The sequence below is a fragment of the Pelobates fuscus genome, chromosome 6, assembly GCF_036172605.1.
Source record: "Pelobates fuscus isolate aPelFus1 chromosome 6, aPelFus1.pri, whole genome shotgun sequence".
NCBI lineage: Eukaryota > Metazoa > Chordata > Amphibia > Anura > Pelobatidae > Pelobates > Pelobates fuscus.
In genome coordinates, this window is record NC_086322.1 from 175,849,077 (window position 1) to 175,869,254 (window position 20,178).

Sequence of the window (20,178 nt, forward strand, 5' to 3'; positions counted from 1 at the left end):
GCGGGTACACCATCTCCCAGACCAGATCTTCGCCACATTACTTAACTATTACCGGGATTTATACAACATACGGCACGAACCACAGGACACCGTAGAAGCCCGCAGACACAACGACATCCAAACATACCTGGCATCAGCAGGGCTGCGCCAACTAACAGACCCGGACCGCGAGCTGTTGGATGCGCCCATCACCCCATAGGAACTCTCAATTGCCATCAAAAAAGCGCAGACCGGTAAATCGCCAGGGCCGGACGGCCTGCCGTTACAATACTAACTTCCAGTCCGAAGTCCTCCCGAAACTACACAAGGCCCTGAACTCAATCCTTGAAGGTGCGACACCCTCAGCACAATTCACAGCAGCAAACATCACACTCCTCCCAAAAGAAGGCAAAGACCCAACATCATGCCAGAGCTACCGTCCGATCTCAGTCCTGGATGTCGATATCAAGCTCCTGGCCAGCGTGCTAGCCAACCGCCTGGCACCACTCCTGCCGGATCTGATGCACCCTGATCAGACGGGATTCATCCCAGGCAGGGAAGTCAGGGACAACCTGATTTCCGTGGCAACACGGTCCACACAACCATCCCTACTTCTGTCAACAGATGTCGAAAAGGCCTTCGACCGAGTAGACTGGAAACTCATGTTTGAGACCCTCCGGACCATAGGTATAGAACCCAGATACATTTAATGGGTAGAGGCGCTATACACCGAACCAACGGCGCGGCTCCGAATTAATGGGGCACTTACAGACCCGTTCCAAATCAGAAACGGAACACGCCAAGGCTGCCCCCTGTCGCCCATACTGTTTGCACTCACCCTAGAGCCCTTCAACAAAATCCGAATAAACGAGGCGATCCGAGGGTTAACCATAGGCCAAACACACCACAAAGTTTTGGCCTATGCGGACGACCTTTTCCTAGTACAGGAACCCACCAGATCGCTCCGGGCAATTAGAACCGAATTAGAGACCTACGGCCAGATATCCAATCTACGCATCAACGACACCAAATCGGAAATCCTAGGCCTAACAATCCGACACTCACAACAACTCGAACTTAGGCAAAACTTCCCATTCCGGTGGTGCACGACTAAGATGAAATACCTGGGGGTGTGGCTCACGCAAGACACGGCGGACCTCTACACCCACAATTACCTACCACTCCTGCGGACAGCGCAGGCCGAACTCCAAACATGGAGCACAACTTACATCTCTTGGCTGGGACACAAACGCAGTGAAAAATGACCCTGCTTCCCAACTTCCTCTTCATCTTCCAAACGGTACCCATAGAGGCACCAAAGTCATTCTTTACCACCATCCAAACCACAATCCGTAATTTCATTTGGAAAGGGAAGTCTCCCCGAATCGCCCACACCCAACTGACTCTCCCCAAGCTCAAAGGGGGCCTGGCCCTCCCGGACCTTCGGAAATATCACATAGCGACACACCTCACCCGAATAATCAACTGGTCGGTAAAGACCAGGGACAAGCCCTGGGTGCAACTTGAGGCGGACAGCACCAAATGCGACCTCACGACCCTCCCCTGGATCACGAAAGAAGCCAGCAAACTACTACAACACACCAACTCATTTGTGAAGGCCACCCTACGTATCTGGCACCAAAATGGGCCCAAACACTACCTTACGACCAATACATACAATTGGTGGAACACTTTGGGCGGATCTGTAGGAGAAATATATCACAGAGTAATATAGTAAGAGAAAACAAACTAATTTAAAATCGAGAGTAAATACTCACAAACGTGGAGCCAAATCATAAGGCTCTCATGAGTAGCGCAGGAGGACTCTTTTAGGACGTCCTCAATCCTGCTTCTTGATGTATTTGGTGCAGGTGATAGATGAAAAACGACATCTTTGTGAAAGGACAATTCTTTATTGTGGTTAGCACATCCCCCCGGTATGTGCTAACCACACACAACCCAATCACGGACTGGAGGCAACATGAACCACACAACGGACTATCTGCTCCATAAGCCGACCTGTGCTTTTATAATGCAACACTCCATAAGAGCAACACATGAAAACCCAGGCCTCACGCCCATGGGCTCCCATTTAAGTTTTGACATTACGACCTCATTTAGGGCAGGAACACCTACGTAGGGAACCACATGCTCGCAGTAGCTTTCACAAAAAGGTGATCCCCGTTTGCTCATTAGCTATACACAGGCTATAACTTTTCTCAGCTTACTTCAACAGACTGACTGACCTCTGTGCATACTTCACTAACCTATACCATTACCCTCTTCAATCTTTACGTCAGCGCACACACGCAAAATTAAACAGCTAAATGGTGGTCATAAACTAACGTAATAAGCCTCTGGGTAGGCTAACTTTGAATACATATGCTTATTTGCTTAACGACTGCCTCTAATAACACTAATAATTACAAATAGTATAGGACTTTACTTTAATAGACCTGCTCCAACTACTACTTGAGCCTCGTGAAAGCAAAAGTGCACTGTTTACTGCCTGCATTGAAATAAATCGTATGACTTCAGATACGATTTTAGTACAACGCACCATTTAAAGCCTCGCAGGCCGCGTAACTGCGCAGTATAACTATTTGTCATAAGCATTTTAACGCGTTAGACATGTATAATCCTGCAAAATCTATGCATAATTATATTGTATTGTTGGGCACTCACTCTGATTTATATGCCTCTACGTAGGCAACCACATGCTATTATTTTGCACTGTACTCATCATCAAAGTAAAAATAAAAAACATTTAAAACAGACTGTCAGTCCATTCTAAACTACCTCAAAGTCTGTGACACGAGAGGAGCAAAACAAAAAAAGTTTGTCCTCTTCCCCTATGATACCATTGTTGACAAACAAAGCGATATAGATAGATAGATAGATATTTTTTTATTTTTTTTTAAGTTAGAGATTTTGGACAACAAGCACATAAGAGAGTGCTTAGAAGAATCCCACCAAGGCAGTGTAATCACGTCGCTATATGCTAACCTGAGCTCCAGTGCACCTGACTGGGGAGGGCTACAATGTACAGATCAGTGGGAAGTAGAACTAGAGGAGGTCCTAGCGAGCACTGACTGGAAAGCAATATAGGAAGCTAATAAAAACATCAATATGCATAACAATACAAGAGCAATCATATTTCAGTGGTACACGACCCCTGTTAAGCTGTATCACATAAAACACCCAACGACTTGTGTTGGCAGATGTGCAGGAAGAGAGGCACAAATGAACACATGTGGTGGGAGTGCCCACAAGTACATATTTTCTGAAGAAGGTTGGGGACTTGTCGCAAGTCTTCCAGAGAAGAGTAGATCTAGATCCCTGGGTCTTTCTGCTCTCCAAACCACTAGATGGCTGGACTAGAACAGAGCAAGAGTTCCTGTATAAGATCATGTTGGTGGCCAGGAGGACTTTAGCCCAATCTTGGCACAATCCCAAGACACTATCCATAGAAACAGTAATTTGAAAAATGAAAGACAACTATATGATAATCAAGCTCACCGCTCAAGTTAGGGGCACTATGAAGACATTCAATAAAGCATGAGACTGACTAGTGATGAGAAAGTATAGATTGGGTTGAGAAGGCGATTCGTTCTACTCTTATGGCTGTCCTGTCTATCTGTTCAGGCAGCCTTTTGGGCATATTCTCACCCCTACCACTAACCAATTATTACAGGTTTATCCACTTGGACTGTGCATCTGCAACACACAGAGGATAGTACCCTGCTACCTTCTCTATCCCTTTTCTCTCTTTTTTTAAGTTTTCACTTTTCTTTGGAGGGGGATCTCTACCAAAGTGATTAGGGGTGTGGCTCTCCAAGCTGTGCATGGTGCTGAAAACTTTTCCAATCAACAGTATCCCAAAACGAAAGCTTTGTCTTCCTCACATTTGCATATATATTTATTTCTTTTTAAATTACATGGCAGTTTGCACTGTCTAACCTGAGCGGAGGATGGGGTAACTATGTACATCTATGCCAACCTGGCCTTCCTTATTGCATCAATTTGCCTATACACTCAAAACATTTTCTGATTTGCACGCAAACTTCTAATGCACAGTTGTCTAATTACATGCATTCTTTGTCATAAGGATTATCAGATGAAAATAAAGAAAAGAAAAAAGATTTAGTTTGCAAATTAATGAAGACACTAAATACAAATAATTCAAATTAGCCTGTTAAACTAAGTGGAGAGTGAAGTGTAAGGACTTGTCACACACAGAGGTACACTGCTTGGAAAGGGTGGGAAAAAACCACAAACAAAACATGTGCACTGGTCTAGAGTCAGGATGGCAAAAGGGTTGGTGAAGGTACAAATAGTTCTTTCTACCTTTCCAAAGAGTGCAAGAAAGCTAGATCCCTACATGTCTATACATTTAATATATAGTAATAGACTGAGAAATGAGACCTAATGCAAGACCTTTAAAACCTCTTCTATTTTACTTGGTTAGCATTTGGAGCTACAGATTGTGCTGAACACTCAAATAAAGAAGCAAAAAGCAGATTTCCATGTTATTATCAGATAACAAGAATGGGTTGAGAAGGTATTTGGGTCAGGAAAGCTGATGCATTCCCTAAACTATTCTAATAACTTCTGTTCCAAAAAGGCTCAGTTGTGAGGATACCCACAGCTGCCAACGCAGATTAATTTCTCATGCAATTTATTTAGCCAAATTACATTTGCCATGTGGAGACAAATGTAATAATTCAGCAGTCCATTATTTTAACAGAAAGATTAATCTTTTACTTACATTTTAGGATAATGGATTCTTCATGTTCAAAAGAATTTGAATACATATAGTTGTATAGGTCCCTTAAAAAAAATAATTTCAATTACGGTGACAACTGCTTTAGTACTAAGTCTATATGTGGGGTGCAGATAAATGACGTTATAAAGTATATGACGGCGCACGCATACACACAATATAAAAGCTAACTGGGACACTCTTGGGCTGTGAACAGATTTATCAATCATGCTTTTGTTTCACGTTTTTTTCTTTTCTGTAAACAACTTGAAAATCTTATCCAGCAATATTAAATTGAGACTTAAATTAGATTTTAACTTAATCTATATTCCTTTTAACCCCTGCAATACCTATATTAACCTTTTTCAAATGACCATATAAGCCCTTCTTTCTCCCCTTACCCCTTTACATGCAGCAAATGGCCAATCATAAACCCCTGTGTAGTTTCATTCAATTCACTGCAAACATCCGTTTATTCTCTATTCTGTAGAGTTCCCAATTTAAAACAATTATATTTTGGAACACCGGGGAGAACCGTCGCATGAACAGATCGCTCCGAGCACCACATAGAGAAAAATACTATTACCCTACCCTGCCACCCCATCAAAACAACTGCAGTGTATTTTAACGCTACATGGGGCGAAAGGGGAAAAAAACGACACCAAACAAGCCTGCCTCTGGGCTCACGATCGGAGAGATGCACGAGGCGCCAGCGGAGCCAACATGGCGGCACTGCATGGGGGCTGCTCAGACTTCTCCGAAGACTTGTCTGAAGACATGGAAGAGGAGGACCAGCCGACTCCCACCCCGGTACGGAGGGCGAAACAAAGTGGCACAGGAGCGGGCTCAGAGCCGGTAACCACGGCAGCCCTAAAGGCACTGTTAGCAGACCTGCAAAAACACATCCACGAGGATGTCATGGCGCTACGCACGGACCTGAGAGGCCTGACAGGCCGCATCACGAAACTGGAGGGAATCTCACACTCCCAAGCCCAGGACATTGCCGCGCTACAACAAACCGTGCAGAACGTACAATTGCAGACCCTGCAACAAGAACGCCGCCTGGCGGCTCAAGAGGACTCCAGGCGCAGGCATAACCTAAAGGTTAGGGGGGTCCATGAAGAGGTACCGGACGCTGAGCTGCCGAAAATTACGCCGTAAAATACTATCAGCAATACTGCCGCACAGACAAGGTAAACCAATCACCCCAGAGGAGATCTTCAGGGTCCCCAAGCCACTGAGGGCCCCGGCCACCAGCACGAGAGATGTAATAGTCACCTTCCGCAGCGGCAGGGACAAGGCAGCGGTCCTCTCAGCCCTACGGGGCAAAACCCCTTTCCGCTCCGAGGCCATGGACCTGGCCTTCTTTACAGACCTATCCAGCGGCACCCTCGCCTGGCGGAGGTCACTGCGCCCTCTCACCTCCATGCTACAACAGCACAAGATTGACTTACGCTGGCGGTCCTCCCGAACCCTGATAGTACTGGAGGGGACCAACACGCACATCGTCCAAGACATTCAAGACGCTCCAGCCCTACTGCAGACTTTGGGCCTGTCGCATGACTCTCTCTCCCAAGAGGGGCCCACCTAACAACACTTCCCCAACCCACACCTGGAACCCGGCGAGGGTCACCCCATTCATACCTCAAGGCTCCACGCCGAATTACTACGCAGCGATCACCACTTAAGGTTCTCGGCTGAATGGAAAGAGATGAAGGTTGCCCAATAGCCGTTTTGGTGTGCTGGTCATGTGTGACTCCAATGACTTGAATAAGGTACTCTCACAGTTTCTATTAACTAGTGACTTCCAAGTGATTGCAATGACCTGGATGCTTTGCCTGCAGTAGATATAGATAGAGGAATATTGGTCAAATGAGGCCACAGAGAAATTACAGGTGACTTTGTTGCTCCGGACCAGCTGTGGCCACATGGACCTGAAGTGGAATTTTCGGATGATCTCATGCCTCCTTATGACGAGAAGACTGACATTGGGAAGATCCCAGCTGTGACAGATTACCTCCTGGGCCATGTGACTGGAAGTGACATTGTCCAATTTCACCTTTTTGACATACACAGTGAGTGTGGAAAGCAGAACCCGTTGGAGAGGCCCTCAGCTCAAACTGTGTTGGAGACTTACAGAAGAGACTTTACATTTTTGATGAAAGATATGGCTGTATCCGAAACCAGAGAGATGGTGTGAAGTGTTTGGGGTATAATATCTTAAGAAAGGAATTTTACAACTGTTTGTTCTTATGTAGGTGCTATTTAAGCCTGTTGCTAAGTTTTGGGTTAAAGACAGCTTGATGAAATGTTTACTGTAGTCATGTTTTGTCAGTCACACTGATGTTGCACCAGTCCTAAAGTCACGCTCTTGATTAACTTATGTGTTAAAATAAACTAGTCACTACTTTCTAAGATCACCAGTGATCTCAACAAGGGCTAGGTTGTTACAATATCCTTCAGAATTTTCCTGCAATGCCCCTAAAAGTTCATGACTGGCAATGGCTTTGTGCAAAACTGAGGGCTGGCGCCGGCATCTACAACATGCCGACACCAGACAGCCAGTGGCTATACAGCATCCCTTAAGTCCATCCTCCCTTCCCCCTCATGTGAGCGAGTGACATCGGGCAGGGAGGATATTGCAGTAGGGAGAGTTTGGACTCTGTGATGGGATAGAGGTGAATTTTACAGTTTTATTTTTCATTAGGGGGTGGACTTCCTCAGAAGGGGTTACTTTGATCAAAGCTTTTATGTTCACTGGTTTTGGATAGAGTGACCCTTTAAATCATGGCCTTCTAGTTTCAGAACTTCCAGTATATTGCTTTAATTCAAATGATGATAAACGTTGATTTTCCTATTTTTTTTATTTTTTTTTTTGTCTTATCACACTGGAAGATGTATTGTGCTGTTGTTTAGGGTATGGAGTGCTAACATAGTATGTTTGAATGTAAACTCAAGATAAGGTAGAAATCTCTACCCACCCGAGTCCTGGAGGAGGACGCTTTTAGAAAAAGCTAAATAAACTAACATTGAATATGTATAATACAGCATTGTGATTTGACCAATATGTTGTTAGTACTAAAATGAAAGGCTTTTTGTAAAACTAATGACACATAACTACACTAATTAGATGGCTTCTAGTATGGTTATTGCAACAATCTAACGTTAATATACCTTCAATCTATGTTTAAATCCAATTGTTTACGCCTGATAAAAACATTAAAAATGTGCTTGATATTGATGTGCCCCACATGTTCCACGTGGGAAAAGCCAGAGGACTGCTATTGGGGCACCTCTCGCCAGCTTGTATTATGTATTTGCACGTCAAAAATAAAGAATTGAAAAAGAAAAAAAAGAAAAAAAAACAATTATATTTAACCACTTATCCTACCACCCCCTTCCCATTCATAGCCACACCCAAATGAAGCCCATCCTGGCACCCCCTGTTCAGCTCCAGTCTTGTTTACCTCCTGCTGGAGGCCTTGTTTTCATTGCAGGGTTATCCTGCTTCTAGTGGATGTCAGTAGGATTTTGGGCTACCACCAAAATTGTGGGGTAAAACTCCACTATCAGTCACAGAAGTGCAGTGTATTGCTACACATGCGCACTAGCCTGCCAATGCTTCCCTATAGGGAAGTATTTCATTATCTGACATTATCAATCTTGATGATTTCAGCCTAAGAGTTGGAGCGGCACACTTTAGACCAGCGCTGCAATAAAGAAAAGGCAAGTTAACTCACAATGGCCTTCCTTGAATTTGTCAATATCCTGAACCAGAATAACATCAATCTGAAACTCACATGAGAGATAGGAGGACAGTCACTTAAAGGACCACTATAGTGCCAGGAAAACAAACTCATTTTCCTTGCACTATAGTGCCCTCAGGATGCCCCCACCCTCAGTGTCCCCCTCCCGCCAGGCTGGATGGAGAGGAAGGGGTTAAACTTACCTCTTTCTCCAGCGCCGGGCGGGGAGCTCTCCTCCTCCTCCTCGGCTGAAAGCGCATGCGCAGCAGGAGCCGCGTGCGCATTCAGCCGGTCTCATAGGAAAGCATTTACAATGCTTTCCTATGGACGCATGCGTCTTCTGACTGATTTTCACAGTGAGAAGCGCGCAAGCCCTCTAGCGGCTGTCAATGAGAGCCACTAGAGGCTGGCTTAACCCCAATATAAACATAGCAGTTTCTCTGAAACTGCTATGTTTATATAAAAAAAAAAAGAGTTAACCCTAGCTGGACCAGGCACCCAGCCCACTTCATTAAGCTGAAGTGGTCTGGGTGCCTATAGTGGTCCTTTAACTTCCTTGAGATCACCATTTACGTGAATCAGGAAAATAGATTAACTACCACCCTCTTCCTTAAACCTACCGCCACCAATAGCTTCTTGGACTGGAGTAGTTACCACCCTCCGGCCCTGAAGAAAGGAATAACGGTAGGGCAATACCGCCGTTTAAGACGCAATTGTTAGTCTACGGAAGACTTCAAGACTAAGGCTAAGGCTCTGCAATCCCAGTTCAAAAGCAAAGGCTATCCAAATGCCTTAAAATGTCGTACAAAAGGGCACTCCTGTCGGATAGGTCGGACCTTCTAAAGGAACCTCTGCCTACCATACCAACTAGAGAACCGATCAGATGTAAGTTCCTTAACTTTGATGCAGGATGGTATGCAGTCAAAGATCTATTTGAACGGTTTTGGCCCTTACTTCATCATGATAAACATGTCCATCAGGTCATCCCTGCAAACGTCTCCATGACAGCGAGACGGGGGTGTAATCTTAGGGACATTTTGGTCCCGAGTCACCTTAAGACTCGCTCAATGGACCCTACTTGGCTTAGATCCCCCGCTAGGGGCACCTACCAGTGTACATACAAAGACACTCTGCAAACTTTTCCAACTCTACGCAGACAGAGCTACATAACCCACTCCTTTTTCAACTGCCAAACGAGGGTATTGAATTACCTTCTCAAGTGCAGCTGTCAAAAACAATGTGGGTAAGACTTCTGTGCATTTAAATTGAGGATTTTGGAGTATGTAAACTTCGCTAATCCATCGTGACATGTTGATACCTCCATTTTTAAGCACCTAAAACTCTACCAAGGGGGTTCCTCGTCTGGACTGCGTTTCAGTGGCATAGAGAGAGTTACTCTGGGGCCACGGAACGGCTATTTGGACAGGAAGCTCCTAGATTTATAAATTAAAAACCCTTTCACCAATGGGCCTTAATGAAGGCTTCTCGTACACCTCATTCATCTCGGATTAGAGGTCCTCTTTTGAGGATTGGCACTGTTTATATGGGCACCACGCACCGATTTATTATTGCTTTGGTTAATATCTATGTATCCACTTCGCTTCTTTAGATCCTCGGAATTTGTTTTACGCTTTATTAATCGATCTGGAACTATGTATAATTATGTACAGTGTTTTTGTAACCCACTGATTTATTAACATTTATCTACGCTTATATTTTTTTTGCACCTTAGGCCTCTTGACTCTATATGATGTATTTGAGGGCACTGCCGCTTTATGGTTATGGCTGTACTTTGGCTCAGTATAATTTGATTTACATTTTTGTGTCCATTGAACCCTATACCATATACTTCTGGCCACTACTTGGGTATCCTATACTGGGTCATTGAGAATCACTACTCATAGCTTGGTGTGTTGGCCCCCTTATTATGACATTAAGTCTAGGTTTAATATGTTGACTATTGACTATTATCTCCTTAGTTTGGGTCTTTTGGTACATTTTTATTTATTTTTTGCCCATTGTTCATAGGGGGTCGATATTTACATTTAGTATACCATGTAAGGTTTATTAAGACCTCAAGTGCACCCTTGGCTCCATGTATTGGTAGCTTAGATAATTTGCTGCATAGCCGGAATGGTTCAATGATGTTTGGCAGATGTGGAAACTTAACTGTTTATTTATATTGACATTATCCTAGGTCTGCTTGAGGAATAGTTTGAAGTTCAAGTTGACGTGGGGGCTGCATATATCATTGTTAGAGACTTTCTAACATGCAATTATTTGCACTGCATGACTGAGTGGGATGGGGATGCTGCACCTAAACCACTTCAGTGAGATGAACTGTTCATTGTGGTTATAGTGTCCATCTAAAGATTGAAACCTTCATGCACCTTCTGTAACTCCTAATAACAGGCTATACAAGGATGAATACGTTAACAATAAATAAGAACAACATGTTGAATAAATAATAATATAAAAATTAACTAAAAAAAATCTATTTAAAAGGGATTTCTATATCTAAAAGGGCATCTATTATAGATTATAAGGTATGCTTCAGGTATGACAGTCATTTGATGGTCACGCCCCCTCACACACACCCTCAAGATGTCCAGGGAACAGATTGGCTGTTGCTAATTACCTTTGGGTGCAGTACTCTGTTATAAGGGAGTCAATGTTCAGTAGATCTTTTGCCTCTGACGAAGGTGCATATATATACACTGCACCGAAACGCGCGTTTCCTATGGGTCAATTTTAACTTGCACAACACACATGGGCACTTCACTGCACTGTGTGATACAAGTTTTTGTTATGATATAAGTTTTTCCTTTCAACTTTTTTTTCTTCTTTGCCTATTTAGTAAGTTTAACAGGAAGAGGGGCTTTCTTTACCTTTTTTTTCCCCCTACTTTTGATTATTAGTGCTGCTGATCCTCTAGACAGTAATTCGCATTTTTACAGGTGCTCAGGAATTAAGGGGAGATCTACTAACACCCTATGCATTAAAAGGCCAGGACTAATTAAACCTATATGTATATTGCAGACTTAGGTGTTTAGCACTTCATCTCCTCCCTTACTTAGGCATGGGAGTTTGTTTTATATTTACATTTTTTCTTCTATGACTATCTAGTAAGTTCACAAGGAGAGAGTATTTCTTTATTTTACTTTTTCCGTCTGTCTACTTTTGATTATTAGGGCTGCCAATCTTTTAGACAGTGACCTTTCTCCCTTTGGCACTTATGGTGCTTAGGTACTAAGTGAAGATTTACTAACACCCTATGCATTAAAAGGCCAAGACTAATAAAGCCTATATGCAGACTTCGGTGTTTAGTAACTTTATTTCCTCACTTACTTAGGCACGTGAGTAGCCTTATAAGGCTAGTTCGGCATTTATTATTTGGAGTCCGTTTATTTTGTGTTGATACTTTGTTACTTCAGATATTTAGTGGTCTCCCTCTGGTTACATTGCTCCATACCACTGGATGCTTTGGTGCCTACATCTTTATCTCCAGTGAGCATTATATGCAGTTTGTGAATTTTTGCTTCTTTGTTTCTGTTGCTAGTATCTAGGGCATTGCTGGAGTGCCCTCCTGGTGCATGGGATCAGTGTGGAGGTGGTGTTTATTCCCTTTTACTTATTAAGATCCCACAAGTCATTAATAATAAATTCATGATCCAGCATATGCCCAAGGAAGGATAAACATTAGCGGACTCTTTACAGGAAGTCTTTAGGAAGGCTGTGCAAGTCACATGCAGGGAGGTGTGACTAGGGTGCATAAACAAAGTGATTTAACTCCTAAATGACAAAGAATTGAGCAGTAAGAGTGCAGAGGCATAATGTACCAAAACTGCTTCATTAAACTAAGGTTGGTTTGGTGACTACAGTGCCCCTTTAAGTCAAAATCTAAAGCTTTAGCAAGATTGTTAGTCATATTGGGGCTGGCCTATTTCTTACTTACATTACCATCTAAGTCTTAACCACCAGCATCACAGACATGTAGCACAATTTCTTTGACAGGTTGTACTAATCAACTACGTAAAGTGGCAGAAAAGTACATTTTGGGACCTACTAGAGAACCACTGTCAACCCCCCACTCATAGAAAGGGTTAAAACTTCACTTTTTTCCATCTCTTCACAGATGCTGACCCCGCCACTTTGGCTGACATCCGACATCACCAAGGAGGCAGGGCCAATCAGCATCTCCTCAGCGATGCACTGAATCAATAAATCTCTATGAGGAAAGTTCAGCGTCTCCATGCACAGCGTGGAGATGCTGAACGGCAGTGCTGGACACTGTGCAACACTGCCCAGGAAGCACCTCCATTGGCCAACTAAGGAGTGGCCACTGGAGGTGTCCCTAGGCAGCAATGTAAATACTGCCTTTTCTCTGAAAATACAGTGTTTACAACAAAGAGCTTGCAGAGATGGACTATACTCACCAGAACTACATTAAACAACAACTACATACAAATTCCTACCATCATGAAAAGCAGAAGTGGTCATGGTGTTTGGAGTAACCTTTTAATCCACACCTCTAGTGCATGTCTGAGAAATAGCCACTAGTGGCACTTCCTAATTTAAGACCTTTACTTTTTGAAAGCCTTGATATTCTGCAACATTATGCACAGCATAAAGCCTCCATACACTGAATGCATCTCAAGGAGAAGCTCTGTGTTTCTCTATGAGAAGCCTCCAATTGGTAGAGTGCACCAATTGCTGTGTATGCCTACATCCCCAACTAACATCTGTATGAAAGCATTGGGCTGGACCAAGAACATCACTTGTGATGGCCTATGAAAAAGATAAACGACTGGCAGGCAGAGTCTGTACTGGAGCTGGATTACTGGCAAGCAAAACCACTTTCTTCATTTTACAGGGGCAGAGTCTAAAAAGACAAAGAAGGGGGGAGGGACCCAAACACACATGTACAAATATAGGAAGGAAAAGAAAAAAAAATCTATAAAGAATAAAAAACAACTCCTAACGGATTGCTAACACTACAGTTCAGTCTATACTATACTGTGTGATATCCAAATAAATGTTTGTTGCATACTGCAGTAATAAAAAATAAAAACATCCATTAAAGGGACATCTTACTTGTATTCAAGTCTGTTGCTGTTGGATCTGCCCCTGACCTGCCTGTTGACATCAGAACTGGTGGGCTGAGCCAATCACAATGCTTTCCCATAGGATTGGCTGAGACTGTCAAGGAGGCAGATCAGCACAAGCCAAACACAGCCCAATGCATCTCTACGAGGAAAGTTCAGTGTCTCCATGCAGAGGGTGGAGACACTGAATGTCAGCACTTCCCTAGGAAGCACCGCTGGTAGCCATCTGAGGAGTGGCTAGTAGAGGTATCCTTAGGCTGTAATGTAAACACTACATTTTCTCTGAAAAGAGAGAGTGTTTACGGCAAAAAGCCTGAAGTGAAGGATTATACTCACCAAAACAAATGCAATAAGCTGTAGTTGTTCTGGTGACTATAGTGTCCCTTTAAAAAGAAGGAATCTGCCATCTACTACAGAAGACAATACACAATTATAAAAGATGTATTGACTGTCACAGCAGATTGCTTGTGTATTGTTTGTCCATCAGTAAGAGCTTTTGTGAGGGAAGGTCAACAGGGAAATGAAATTTAAGAGACTGACTAATACTTGTGCACCTGCCAGTACATATGAGAGGGATACTGGGCATCTTAAGCCATGTGAGCACTGACCTATAACCAGCAACCAGAATGTTTAACAGGAAAGATAACTGTTACAAATGTTGCCCTCAACATGTTTTATCTGTCCATTATATGTAGACTACGGAGATCTCAAATTATGTACACAGGAACCTTTTCTATCAAGTAGTTTCTAAACTTAAAAAAATTATGTGTTGTGGCCTACAGTTGAGGACATGTAGGCGACCTTAACCCCTTAAGACCGCAGCCAAATGTACAAGTTGTGAACAGAACAAAACGTAAACAAAACCTGGCATTTGCGCTATATGTCTGTCCAACCGTAATTCACCTCTTTCATATTAAATGCATCCCCCCTTATTATATATCATTTTATTCAGGGGAAACAGGGCTTTCATTTAACATCAAATATTTAGGTATGGAACATAATTTAATATAAAAAAATATCAAAAAAAAGGGAGAAAAAAATAATTAAAATTTTTTTAGTTCTATGTGACATTTTAACTGTGGATGTCAAAATACTGTTTGCTTTTACTGCAATACAATACACATATTTGTATTCAGCGATGTCTCACGTGTAAAACAGTACCCCCTATGTACAGGTTTTATGGTGTTTTGGGAAGTTACAGGGTCAAATATAGCGTGTTACATTTGAAATTCGCCAGATTGGTTACGTTGCCTTTGAGACTGTATAGTAGCCCAGGAATTAAATTTACACCCATAATGGCATACCATTTGCAATGGTAGACAACCCAAGGTATTGCAAATGGGGTATGTCCAGTCTTTTTTACTAGCCATTTGGTCACAAACACTGGCCAAAGTTAGCGTTAGTATTTGTTTGTGTGTGAAAAATGCAAAAAAACGCCAATTTTGGCCAGTGTTTGTGACTAAGTGGCTACTAAAAAAGACTGGACATACCCCATTTGCAATACCTTGGGTTGTCTACTATTGCAAATAGTATGCCATCATAGGGGTAATTTTCATTCTTGGGCTACCATAGGGTCACAAAGGCAACGTAAGCAATCTGGCGAATTTTAATGTGAAAAAAATGAAACACAAGCCTTATATTTGACGCTGTAACTTTTGAAAACACCATAAAACCTGTACATGTGGGGTATTGTTGTACTCGGGAGACTTCGCTGAACACAAATATTTGTGTTTCAAAACAGTAAAAAGTATTGCAGCAATAATATCGTCCGTGTTAATGCGGTTTGTGTGTGAAAAATGCAGAAAGCGTCACTTTTACTGGCGATATCATCGTTGTAATACATTTTACTGTTTTGAAACACTAATATTTGTGTTCAGCGAAGTCTCCCGAGTAAAACAGTACCCCCATGTACAGGTTTTATGGTGTCTTGGAAAGTTATAGGGTTAAATATAGTACTAGCAAATTAAATTCCCTATACTTTCGGCATGGGTTGTCAGGCAGGATCCGCTAATTGTAATTAATTAGGATACCTAATTATGTAAAATTATTACATAAATATATGTGTAGAATTAATATATGTATATATATTTAATTGTTTTAAAATATTTTTATTTATATATAGGTATATATACGTATATATTTATGTATATAGATATATATATATATATATATATAATTTCGTTCTACGTGTATTTTGATATATATATATATTAATATCACAATACAGTTAGAACGAAATAACACATCTATACATTTTTTTATTATTTATTTTTAAATATTTTTTTAATTTTTTTTTTTACGTATTTACATATTTTTTTATATTATATATAAATATATATAAATATATATATATAACAATAATTATATATATATTTAATCAGTATCAGTCTACGTGTAATTTGATAATATATATATATATATATATTAATATTAAATACACTTCGTGTATGTGTAAGTGTGTGTGTGTGTGTGTGTGTGTGTGTGTGTGTGTGTGTGTGTGTGTGTGTGTGTGTGTGTGTGTGTGTGTGTGTGTGTATATATATATATAATCTAAGTATATTTTATTTGTAACTGTAATTTTTTTTATTTTTTTTTTAACTAATATTTTATTTTTTTCACAGGAGAGGGGCAGAGACAGTGTCAGCCAGTGATTTCACATCACTGGCTGACACACAGGATCAGTGATCACAGTGACCACCTCCTGCAGATTGGGTAATTGACCATAGGGGGGAGTGCCTGGGTGGTACAAGCACTCCCCCCTTCCAATCTGCAGGGGGATCATTGTGCCAGTTACATGTGTCATTGTGCCAGTTACAGGCTGTCACTGCGATCAGAGCGCTCTGAGATCGCAGTGACAGCTTGACACTGCGATCGCGGTCACTGACCCCAGGGGGACTCCCTGGGGGGCCGGGTAAGTCCCCCGACCGCGATCTGCACAAGGGGAAAGCCGCCGGCCACGCCGATTTGAAATCGGCTGACACGCAGTTATATATATATATATATATATATATCAATCAATCTGATGGTGTGTGTGTATAAGTGTTGATTCATACCTTAAGAGGAAAACTCTCGAAAGCTAGTCTTTGAAATATTATGTTAGTCCAATTGAAAAAGGTATTGTATACTGCAATCCTCCGGTATTTTGGCATCTTGTCTACTGGACTAATACGGCCAATATATATATATTTTCTGTATATGACTCATACGTGGATGTAAACCTTTTGAGGAAGAGGAATCTCTCTGCAACACCGGTCTCCGGAATTTCTCTGCAACACCGGTCTCCGACAGCACACTGTGTGCATGTCAATATTTTTTTTTAAATCTATCAAAAAATGTTTACATACACGTATTAGTCATGTACAGAAAATGACCAAGATTAGAATGTCTTACCCAGATAGCAACACACTTCTAAAGTAGACCAACTTAGATGCAACTAGGCTGGGTGGGCAAATTCTAAATATACTTGAAAGGAAACATCTATGCACTCCAAGCGGTTATCATGAGCAGACTATCATTAAGCGCAACGTTTCGGTTCTGCTAGTGAGCCTTTATCAAGCAACTTGGCTTGAAGCGCATAGGTGTTTCCTTTGACTTACTACCTAATAGCAGTCAAGACAATCCTAAGTGGCATCATTGTGCACTGTGTGAGGCAAATGGTGGTTACACCAGATACTGACTGGTTTTCAGACCCTCCAATACAGTAAAACTGCAGAATTTATTGTGGCCAGCCTAAAGGCACACGTGTGCAATAATAATGCTGTCTAATCAGCATCTTGTTTTGCCACACCTGTGAGGTGGATGGATTATCTCGGCAAAGGAGAAGTGCTCACCAACACAGATTTAGACAGATTTGTGAACAATATCTGAGAGAAATAGGCCTTTTGTGTACATAGTCTTAGATCTTTAAATTCAGCTCATGAAAAATGGGGGCAAAAAAAAAAAAAAAAGTGTTGCGTATATAATTTTGTTCAGTGTAAATTTAACCACTTAAATATTTACAAAAGAAATGTATATTATTATTTTAATACCACAATACAAAACCACATCAGCACAAATATAGGCTTTAAACACCCAAAAAGAATAGATAGTGGTTTGAAATTCTGAAAGATTACAATAAGCAACCTGAACCCAAAAGTAAGTAATGCAAGATTGTAACACGCAGTCTTCCTAAAATGTTGGCAGTTACCCAGAAGATTGAGGACCATAGGATGTGTAGCAATAAGCAAAACATTCTAACAACACAGCTACTTTTCCTTGCAACATAGGAAGAAAGAAAGACTGCTTGACAAAAAAACAGTGGAGTTCAAAAGGCAGAAGCTACCTGAACAGACACCACGCAAAGCCATAAGGCCCACCAGTCTCTCTCACCATGATATCTAACTTTTGTTTGTTTTTTTCTGATGTTTTCTGTTTCCTTTCTTACTTTGTTAGAATTTTACTCTTATATGTTAATGGAAAACCAAAGTATCATGCCTTCCTTAGTACAAGGGAGCAGTTCAGCAGACTTACATAATAATAATAATAATAATAATAATAATAATGATAAATATTATTATGATATTTATGGAGCGCCATCAAATTCCGCAGCGCTTTACAATGGGTGGACAAACAGACATGTAGTTGTAACCAGACAGGTTGGACACACAGGAACAGAGGGGTTGAGGGCCCTGCTCAATGAGCTTACATGCTAGAGGGAGTGGGGTAAAGTGACACAAAAAAGTAAGATAGGGGGGCGGAGTCTGACCGCCAAGCTGAACAGACGTGCAGGAAGGAGCTCCTGCCGGGCGGGTAGAATAACCGACGATATCGGAGGCTACTCAGCCCAAAGACACACTGGGGTGCGATACCCACATTGGGGGTGCATCAAAGACTCGACAGATACATTCCTGAAGCCTGTCGGAGCCCAGAACCCGAAAAGCAACCTGCGGCCTACAGGAGTTGGGGCCGGGGAGAGGCGGCCGCTCTCTTCGACACCAGATCCCCTCAGAGGCGCTCCTGATCTCCCACCCCCCCCTTTGGACGGGTGGGGGTTATCCCGGTACCCACTAACCAAGCGGACCGACACGAAAATATATGACCACAGCTTCACAGCCAGCAGAGGCTCCAGCCTGCCAGGGCACACCCAAGATGGCCGCCCAGCAGGGGCCAAAGAGCGGGAACACTAGCAGCCGTACACACGCTCGCCAACTGGAAGCTCTAGACCAACTCTGCTCACACTTCCACAAAATCCTATGTGACAAGGGGATGTCCTACCGTCAAGCGGCTCGAATGGTGGCCTCTTGGCTCCGTCCGGAGACCCGCCGCCGCCATTACGGACTCCCACAACAAGCCTTCAGGGCGGCCACCCGACCAAGCGCACAACGACGACCGCAAGGGCGGGAAACCTCGGGCGCAAGCACCCGCGCTCCCACAACCCAGAGAGGGACCTGCCAACCTGCACAAATTGCCCCACACCCATCGTCCCCGACAACCTCAGGCCAGCAGAGCACAACCCCACACAGGAGGAATTGGATCCGGAAACTACAAACCCGGGGCGCATTGATGCTACCTTCCAGGGAGGCCGAGAACAAGCGAGACGCCAGGCGCAACCCACACCAAGCATTGCCACAAAGATGCAACCAGGCGATCAGGCAAAATCCCAGGGAAGACATGACTCTGCCAAGCCGAGGTATTGGCTGATCGTGCTACATACCCTTGAGCAAGGTACCCATGTCCCCTAAAGGACTTACAGTCAAACCCCAGCCTGCCGGTACCAAAATAGCGGTTAAAAAGATATCATAGTATTGCAATACTTTACTTTATTTTCTTAGTATAAACATCCTAGCTAAGCTATTTGCTAGTTATAAGTGTCTGAACACATGTCTGTTTTTTACATAATGCTATTGACTACACGCCCAGCCTCAGACTCCAGGCAATTCCCTAGTTTGTTAGGATGATCTAACAACTCAGCATGCCAATTACCTGTGTCAGTCACGTCAAGTGCACTAATATCCTGATCTAACCAACACTACTGTAATGTTTCGGAAAAAAAATGTGTCGTTAATCTTATTGTTCACTAGCATGGTTAATCTAATCTAACATTGTTTCATAGCGACTACCTAATTTTAATAATATGATAGTAATGTTGTTGTCCTAGCTTGACAATTAAATGATAATCCACTAAATATATTACTAAACCTAGAAGTACCTAGGAATGTCATATGCATGTCTAGACTGTAACAAAACTAGCTGTTTCATGTTAAAAAAAAAAAATAAAATGTGCTGTACCAAAATGCCACTCATTGAAATGCCATGAATATGCCTGCAGTTGCCGTCGTGGCCCTGCACGCTTGTCTGTAACTTATATGCACATGCAAAAATAAAGAATAAAAAAAAAAAAACAAAGTAAGATAGTATTAGACTAGTACGATGCTAACTAGAAGTTTCCTTAACCCCTTAAGGACACATGACATGTGGGAAATGCAATAATTCCCTTTTATTCCAGAAGTTTGGTCCTTAAGGGGTTAAAAGGCAGACCGGCTAGATAACATAAGCACAAGGCGAGTGAGACAAGAATTAGGTGAAGAAACTAAACATGGCAGGCTTT

The 20,178-nt window shown here is 42.3% G+C and overlaps 1 protein-coding gene and 1 pseudogene across 2 annotated transcripts in view; one reads left to right on the forward strand and one right to left on the reverse strand.

Annotated features, from left to right (window-relative positions):
* Positions 1 to 20,178, reverse strand: part of LRBA (LPS responsive beige-like anchor protein) — a 619,335-nt gene that overhangs the window by 590,700 nt on the left and 8,457 nt on the right. The window lies entirely within an intron of this gene.
* Positions 5,465 to 6,941, forward strand: LOC134615231 (protein O-mannose kinase-like; annotated as a pseudogene).